Source organism: Gossypium hirsutum, chromosome A04 (assembly GCF_007990345.1).
Source record: "Gossypium hirsutum isolate 1008001.06 chromosome A04, Gossypium_hirsutum_v2.1, whole genome shotgun sequence".
NCBI classification, from domain to species: domain Eukaryota; kingdom Viridiplantae; phylum Streptophyta; class Magnoliopsida; order Malvales; family Malvaceae; genus Gossypium; species Gossypium hirsutum.
In genome coordinates this window covers 64,982,938-64,992,199 of record NC_053427.1, presented here as the reverse complement: position 1 = coordinate 64,992,199, position 9,262 = coordinate 64,982,938, and the positions used below count along the sequence as shown (strand labels likewise).

Below are 9,262 nucleotides of genomic sequence, written 5' to 3'. Positions count from 1 at the left end.
AGTAGTCTAGAAGTTTAGAAATTGATGCTGTAAGTGAAGATTTTGAAGATTAGTAACTCTCTCTATAGTTTCAAGAAATCATTGAAGAAATCAAAGAACTCGATTTTTTTTTTTGAAAAAGGCCACATCAATTTTGAAGAAAGTTGCTCTTTGCTATTTGTTCAACCGACATAAAAAAGGTTAAACTTGTTTTCAAGATCAAGCTTAGAAACCACTTGAAGTTGAATCAGCCATACAATATCAAGTTTCAAAGATTCCTGGATCAAAGTTTCTTCCCAACTCGATTGCATTAAAATAAAGAAGAATAAACTCGTCTTTCAAAATCAAGTATTAACGACCTTTAAAGTGAACCACATTAATCTAAGGTCAAGTCTAGAAGACTCTTGAATCAAATCTTCATTACTAGTTTTTAAGATAAAATATTGACGATCCTTAAAGCAAATTACACTGATTTAAGATCAGGTCTTGAAGACTCTTGAATCCAAATCAAATTCTCAAGAGACCAACTCTCCAAACCCATTTTCAAAATCAAGACTCGAAGATTCTTGAAGCAAACCCCATCGATTCAAAAGCAAATCTAAATGTCATTTGGATTGAAACTCCTTTAAAGAGAAAAATTAGAGGTATCTAAAGATTGTAACTCAAATTTTATAAATAAAATTATTTTATTTGTTGCTATTTTCAGTTAATTATTTGACTTAGATTTTTGTGAGTATATATTTACACCCTTCACCGTCTCCTTTATAAACATAGCGTTACTCTACCCTTACCCTTTTTTTCACGTATTCTCCCATAGAATCTCTACGTGGGGAAGACTGTCTTCTACCACTACAACAATATTTATGCATAAACAGAATTTAAAATAAATAAATTACATCATTTAAAAATAAAACAATCATATTATCATATTTAGCTTTTATCAAAAACTATCTAAAATACAGGATTCTATAGGGGAATAATGTGTGTAATGGCCAATTTTTGGCCCAGGCAAATAAAAAAAAATCCAAATAACTAAATAAAAGTCTATTTTACAAACCAAATCAGCCCAATAATACAATACCCAAACCCAATTTACAAACCCTAACAGCCCAAGCCCACTATCTTAAAAAAATTTCAGCAGCAAACCTTAGCCACCAAAGTTTTCAGCCGCCACTCCCCCTCAGCCTTGGCCATCACGCGCGCCACCACCACCGCTCGGGGCACCAACCACCGGCCTTCCACGCATCTGATACCTGCAAGACGAAACTAACACGCAAAATACAAAAAACAAGAAGAAAAAAAATAAAAAATAGTAGCAGACAACAAGCAAAAAAATAAAACGAATCTATGTAATTTGGTTATAAAAGCCGAAACATCCCTTTGTAATTTTTTTGGTTACGAACATCAAAAATCAAAAACAAAAAAGAAAATTTAGAAGGTTAACTTCGATTTTTTTTCCTCTGTTATCTCGATCTTTCTATTTATTTTTACTTTACTTTATTTTATTTTTTTATTTATTAACTTACTTTAAAACAAAAAAAAGAATCAAGGAAGAAGAAGAGACTAACCCGATTTCACGTGGCCCCGACCACCGTCTACGGTGGAAACCACGGTGGCTTCAAGGAGGCATGGCGACGGCGGCGATGATGGGTTTTATAAACCCTAGCAGAGAAGGCAAATGGAAAAGGGGGGTGTTTTCTTTTTTTTTTTTTAGAGAAGGAAGCAGAAATACAAAAAAAAAATTTAACTTAAATAACAAAGGTGAAACGACGCTGTTTTGGTGATGGGGTGCAGAGGCCAAAACGACGTCGTTTTGAGTCTCTGACTCGCGACCCGACCCATGCCCGGGGAGGATCCGCGCATTTTTGACCTAATGGTCTATTTGCGCATTGGATCCCTCCGCTTTTGGCTCGTGTTCTATTTGGACCCGGTTTCCCTTTTTACTTATTTTGGTCCCGCCTGAAATGGTGCGTATAAGGGCGGGGAATATTTTCCCAATTAGTCCCCCACTGTTTAGGCGCGCCTCATTTCAGTCCTTGATGGCCTATTTTCTATTATTTACAATTTGCACCTTAATTTTTAAATAAATTTCAGTTTAGCCCTAATCTATTTAATTTGTTTATTTATTTATTATTTCATCTTTTTCAGGAACTGTTGTATTGTTAATTGTTTTAAGTTTGTTTATCTTGCATTATTTATATTAGACCGTTTTATTATTAGTTATTGTAATCCTTTTTACGTCTTATGTATTGTAAATTGTTATAGATTTTAAATCTTTTTACATATATTATTTGTTTTAACTCCTATACATATTACTTATTTTGAAATATTTTTATACGTTATTTGTTTTAAACTATTATATATGTATTATCCATTTTAAGTTTCTTTTCATACTTTATTTGGTTACACTATTCTAATCGTTTAAAATTCATTTTCATTATTATTTATTTTAATAAATTATTTATTTTATTTTATATATGTTCTATTCTAAATTTTCATGTATAATATTTAATTTAAACTGTTTTATATGTTATTCACTTTAAATTTTTTATATATTATTTATTTTAAATTTCTCTTTTACATATTATTATTTTGAGCCTCTTAATATTTATTTTAAATTTCTTTATATATTATTTTAAACTTGCCTTTACGTATATTTATTTAAAATTATCTTATACAACTAATTTTAAACTCTCTTATTTGTTTCAAATTGTTTTATTATTATTTATTTTAGTTTTTTGTTTCATATAGTATTTATTATATATATTACCTATTTTAATATTTTATATATATATATATCATATATTTTAAATTGTTTTATATATTGTTGATTTTAAATTTCCTTTTTCACATTATTTATTTTAATCTCATTATTATCATTTTAAAATTGTTTTACATTTTATTAATTTTTATTTGCTTTATAGCTTTTAAATCATTACTAAATTCATTTGTCTTTAATTGTTAATGTTAACATTTAAAAAATGTACTTTGTGTGATTATTGTCATTACATGTACGTTAATTTACTTACTCATGTTCATATTATTGCCTTTCGCTTGTGGAATATTTTATGCGTGTATCATCATTCCATATTGCACTCTACTTTTATTTCATATTATCGCCACATGAATCAAGCCTCTTTACGTTCATCCAATAAATCGTTTCATCTTAGTCCAAACAAACAACGTACGTCGTTTAAATATCGTATTCGCTATTATTCAAAAACAACAATTTCAAAGTAAGGTAATATTTCGCGTTTTGGAACATCGAGGAATTGTGCCCTAACTTACGGGTTTCGATTTTCTCGTTGATTCTAAATAGCCAAATATCCTTTTGAATTTTAAAATACACAGAATTCCAATTAAAATTAAAGACAAACTTGCGCTTGGGAATTCATGTTATCGTGTCCTAATTTACGGGATGTGATACTCTAATACTTCGAGACGAGGAAATCTTTAACAATCATTTTGAGCTAATTCAAGCGCTTTTAAAATCAACGTTAATAAAAAAGGATCGTATTTTAAAATCCATTCCTGATTTTCAACTTTCGACATTAAGACACTAACTAATCAATTCGGTACCAATTTTTGGGTGTGTCGAGGGTGCTAATCCTTCCTCGCACGTAACCGACTCCCGAACTTGTTCTCTTGAATTTCGTAGACCAAAAATGCCGTTTTAGTAAACTAAAATGTTTTATTAAAACAAAGGTGATCCGATCACACCTAATAAAGATCGGTGGCGACTCCCGTTTTAATTTTCATTTTCAAACATAGTCGATTCCCGCTTCTCAAAAAAAATGGTTTCGACAACGTGAGTCAACGTAGAGACTAGATATGGACTCCTCCGCCTATGGGTTCCTTTAGATTGAATACAAATGGTGCCCGTATTCCGAATTTGAAGTTTGCTTGCTTGGCAGTAGTAGCAAGGAATGAGTAAGGCAGATGGATGTAGGGATTATGAAGAAATAATTGGAAGCTGCAGTGTTTTTTAAGCTGAACTTTGAGCCATTTATGACGGTCTCCAGTTAGTTTGGGAGACTAAATGGATGAATATTACTATTGAAATAGATTGTGTCTTTGCTATCAAAAGTATCCATGGAGATTATAAAGGACATTCAAATATGGATTTAATTTTGCGGATCCAAGAATTGTGTAGGTATGAGTGGAAAGTGCTCATAAAACAAGTACATAGGTAAATTTTGCTGCTGATATCTTAGCTAATTTGATGAAAGATTACCCCTTTGGTGAACGAATCTTTCATGTGGCTCCTCCTTCGGTTGATGACCAAGTTCAGTTTGATAGGTATGCTTGGTTTTCCAATTGAAATTCTACTTATAGTTTGTAATTGATATTGCTCTCTTGTTACAAAAAAAAAAAATTTAAAAAAATTATATTTATAAAATTTTAAATAAATAATTTTTAAAATAAAATTTTAGTATTATCAAACAACATAATTATTTTTAATTTTTTAATAATATTAAATAATTGAATAATATAATTATATAATATAATTTCAATACTTATGAAATTTAGTACAAAAAATATAATACTTACTTTTCAGCATTTAATTTCTTCATTTTATCAACCAACATATGAAAAGTATTTAACCACATAATGTGTTAATTCGTTGGATTTATCTTCTAGATTTTCGTTCACTTGCAATTAGACGAATCAATTAATATTTATAAAATAAGAGATGAACATAAATTTTAGTTACGAAATTTTTCTACGTTAATGGGACCTTACTTACAAATTAATCTACTATAAATCAATAAATATAGAATGCAGTTTAAGTTCGACTCAGCGCACCTATGTTTCAATTATTAGATCATTAACCCAATAAAACCTTCTTCCTAAAAACTTCATTGCAAACCCAACAACTTGTTTACAATAATTTTAAACTAAAATAAGTTTCTCACTAAACAAGATAAGTGCTTTCTGAAACTCATAAATAAAATACATCAAACCTCCTCTTTTAACAACCTATAATAGCTTGCAAAAATACAATTAACGTGAATCTCTAACTCCTTGAATTCAGTCCGACAAAGTCTACAATATGAAAAGAAATTTTAAAGATCTTTACGTTGTTGTCTTTTTTTGAAAAACAAATTTCTTCAAATAAAAAAAAAAACTCGATCACATTAGAAGTTTTAAAAAAATCGTTACTTAATTTTTCCACGTTTTGACTTGAGCAACAGGTTGCTAAGAATCTCCAAAGATATGCCATAACTAATTTCAATAGTTTTAATCAAAATATGTCAACTAAATATGATAAATTACAGTAACTTGCTAAGTGCACATTGAATTACAACTACATATAAATCCTAAAACTGGTACTAACATATTCAACTTCCGAAACGGAGGAAGAAAAAAAAAATGAAGATAGTTAAGACTGTCTATGTTGCAGTCAAAGTGTTTGAGCGAAAGGAAAATTTGAAGAATGAAAAACATTGAAAACAAGTTCTGAAAGTAGAGTTTGTGTCTCTTTCAAAATAAAGTTGTCGGAATTTCGAAACTGCCAACATGAAGGGCCTGGTCTTTTTGAATCCTTCTAACCAAGCCCATTAAATTTGGGACCAATGTAAGGTTTTAGTTTCATGGATCCATGTGTGATCATAAATATAGTACGGGCCATTCAACATGTCAACATTATATAATATTACTTTATGTTAATTAAGTTTAATTTGTGTTGTATTTTTCTTGGATAAATCAAAATCAAAATCAAAGATTACATTAACATAGTCTGTCTCGACTAAATCTCAAACTGACTGTAGAGGATCTTCAAACCATTTAATCCTCATGAATTTTGTCGTCATAAACTTAGCCATGTTAATTAAGTTTAAATTGTGTTGTGTTTTAATATTCAAAATTAGGTGGTAAAGAATAAAAAACTATTCATACGTACATTACTTGGAATATTTTGCTTGAATATGTATTTTTTTTATAAATTTCATTATAAGTTTTGATTATATCTGATTTTTTTTTACACAATGTCTAGAATTATTCATTGTCTCTTCCCAACTCATAAATAGGAGGATAATATGCTTCAGTACACTCAAATCTACGTCCTTTTGCATTAACAACAATGTTTATACCAATTGAGTTAAAACTTAATGGATTAGTTCAAAAGTTAAATTACAAATTTTCGTAATCTATGTTTGATCTAATTTTCCTAAATTACTAATGTTGAGTTCATGTAGCACACATGGGCCAATCGAAAGGAGGCAGGTGGGTTTATTGCAATTTTAAACTCTCATTTTGTTTTGTAATATAATTGAATCCTTTCAACATGAAAATTTTAAATTCCCCAACAATTTATATGGGTCCAAGTGATTAATAAATTGATTTATTTAAAGTTTAATTTTAGTACTAATTGTTATGGTGTAATTGTTTTTAACCTCTATTAATTTATGCACACATGTAACTACGTCCTTAATTATTTTTCATTTTGATCCCTCTTATATGTTATCTATTTTAGTTTGGTATTATTAAATCCCTTAAATTTCGATTGGCGAATAACTTGCACTAATTAATGACAATTTAATGAATGAAATAATACAATTCGATTAAAAACAATTATAGTCAACTTTGTCAGTAATAACTCTATTTGTTTATAAAGATATAATTATTATACACCTATAACAGTATTTGAGACATATACAACAATATTTGAGATTTAGGTCATATTTAAATTTTTACAATTTTATGTTAAAAAATAATATTTAATAATAATAAACTTAAAGGTTAAAAAAACCCTTAATAAAAAATATAAAAAAATTAATTAAGCCCTTAAAAAATCACTCTATTAAACCCTCAATGAAAAAAGTTTAATTAGACCATTTCATTAACGATTTAATTGACCGGTTTGGTCATTAACAGTAGTGATATGGTAAACGGAGTTAACATGGCATATATTGATATGACATGTCACTGTCAGTAAAAAAAATTAAAAATTTTAAATCTAAAAAATTAAAATTAATAAAAATAAATTAAAAACTATAAAAATATTATAAAAACCATTCGTACATGTTTATTTTAGATGAGTGTAAAATTATTAAAAAAATTTAATAATTATAAAAATTAATAAACATCATTAAAAATATTATAAAGATTCATAAATATATTAATAATTTATAAAATAAAAAATAAAAAGAAAAGCAATTGGAGCAGTCTTATGCATTTCCAAGGGAGTAGTGCGAAAGCAATGAAGATTGATGGGGCTTCTTCAGTCGTGAGGGAAAGGTCAAAAATAATTAATGGTGGTGATAGTAGTGCGGAGCTTATGGACGTTGGAAGCCTAATTGTGTTCCAAAATTATTAATATTATTTTAAAATCCATGTAATATGTAAAAAATTCAAAAATTATTAATTATCAATATTTTATAAACAAATTAATAATTAGGGTAAAGTAAAAATAGTCACTTTTGTTTACCTTTGATTACATTTTAGTCACTTATGTTTGAAAAGTTACGTTTTAGTCACTTACGTTATTGTTTGTTTCGAAATGGTCACTCTACCGTTAAGTCCATTACCTTCCTAACAACGGTCTACGTGGAGGTCTAAATGGTTTTAAAATGCCAACTTGGATGTCCTACGTGGCAATCCAAATTAAATTTATTTAATTAAAAACATATTTTCATACCAACAATTGAATATCCAAGTTGGCATTTAAAACCTATTTGACGGTCACGTAGGACTGTTGTTAGGGAGGTAACAGAGTTTAACGGTAGAGTGACCACTTCGTAACAAAATGATAACGTAAGTGACTAAAACGTAACATTTCAAACATAAGTGACTAAAATGAAATCTGAGGCAAATAAAAGTGACTATTTTTATAGTTTACCCTAATAATTATACCTGTAAAACATTTTCTTTTCATATTACATGAATTTTAAAATATTTAATGTATTCATATCATATGATATATATTTATCATATATATTATATTATAAGGTCTAAGACCCTAGCTGATACGACCCCTATTTTTTTGAAACGTGGTATACATGTGGCAATTTTTTATAAATCAATTTTTAATCTCATATCGATTAGAGAATACTCTTATAGTTTACACTTACCCTATAAACAAATGTAAATTTCATCTCTATTTTTATAATCTCTATGAAGTTTCTTCCTTCAAAAAAATCTATTTGAAAGAACTTATAGTTTAAAAATATTTATATATGATTTATAATCATATATATATTTGAAAGTGAGAAATAATCATATTTCTATTGGTTCGCAAATAACTTAAAATTATCATCTATTTTTATTTTATTTTATTTTATTTCAATTTATAAAGTTTTAGTAAACATTAGAACTTTTACATACTTTTAGATATAATTTAAGAAATTTAAAAGTCTCACATTTACTTTATAAATAAGTGACTGTTATGAATATCTTATTAAGTGGATGTCCATCATGATAAAGATAAAGTTTGATATACTTTAAATTCTAATAATTATTAGAATTAGATATCTATTTCTTTAATATTTCTTATCCCTATAAATAGAGACTCTAATAAAGCATTGCAATCATCCATTTTTTATCAATAAAGTTCATTCTCTTTTGCTTTCATATTTTCTTTGTTCTTTATTCTCTCCATTTTTCTTTATTTTATAATATGTTATCAGCACGATTCTCAATTTTTTTTTCTAAACCCATCTCGTTCTTATTTTTCATTTGATAACCCATACCTCAATTGCTTTATATCCTTTTCTAATCCCCCGTTGAATTACTTTCATTATTTTTCTCACTTAGCATTCAAATTGGTTGATTGGCTACCCAAAAATTGACGAAAAAAGAGGGGTTCAAACTTGTGCAGCGATTTGCTTAAAGTTCTTAGGAGGAATCGAATTTAATTTCTCTATTGACTTAAGGTAATCCTAAATTTTATATCACAAATTATTTTATGTTATTTCCTATTTTTTTCTTAATTACTTTATTATAATTACATTTGACAAATAATATGATTACTATTATTTTACTAATATTTTTTTAGTGTTTTTTTAGTGATTATAATGTTAAATCTTGTCAAACTTGAATTTGCCGCCCTAGAAATCTCAAGCAAAAATTATTTGTCATGGGTGTTAGATGCTGAAATTCACCTAGATGCTAAAGGTCTAGGGAATACTATAGTAGAAAATAAAGAAGCATCTAACCAAGACAAGGCAAAAGCAATGATTTTTATCCGTCATCATCTACATGAAGGATTAAAAGTGGAATATCTCACTGTGAAAGACCCTTTTGAGTTTGGAAAAATTTGAAAGAAAGATTTGACCATTAGAAA

General features: G+C 27.9%; 1 long non-coding RNA gene across 1 annotated transcript; it reads right to left on the bottom strand.

Moving 5' to 3' along the window:
- Positions 1 to 879: 879 nt before the first annotated feature.
- LOC107949325 (uncharacterized) lies at positions 880 to 2,067 on the bottom strand. The gene is made up of 2 exons (XR_001697705.2): positions 1,548 to 2,067; positions 880 to 1,245 (listed from the first exon to the last, which is right to left on the bottom strand). It is a non-coding gene; the product is annotated as an uncharacterized lncRNA (long non-coding RNA).
- Positions 2,068 to 9,262: the final 7,195 nt, after the last annotated feature.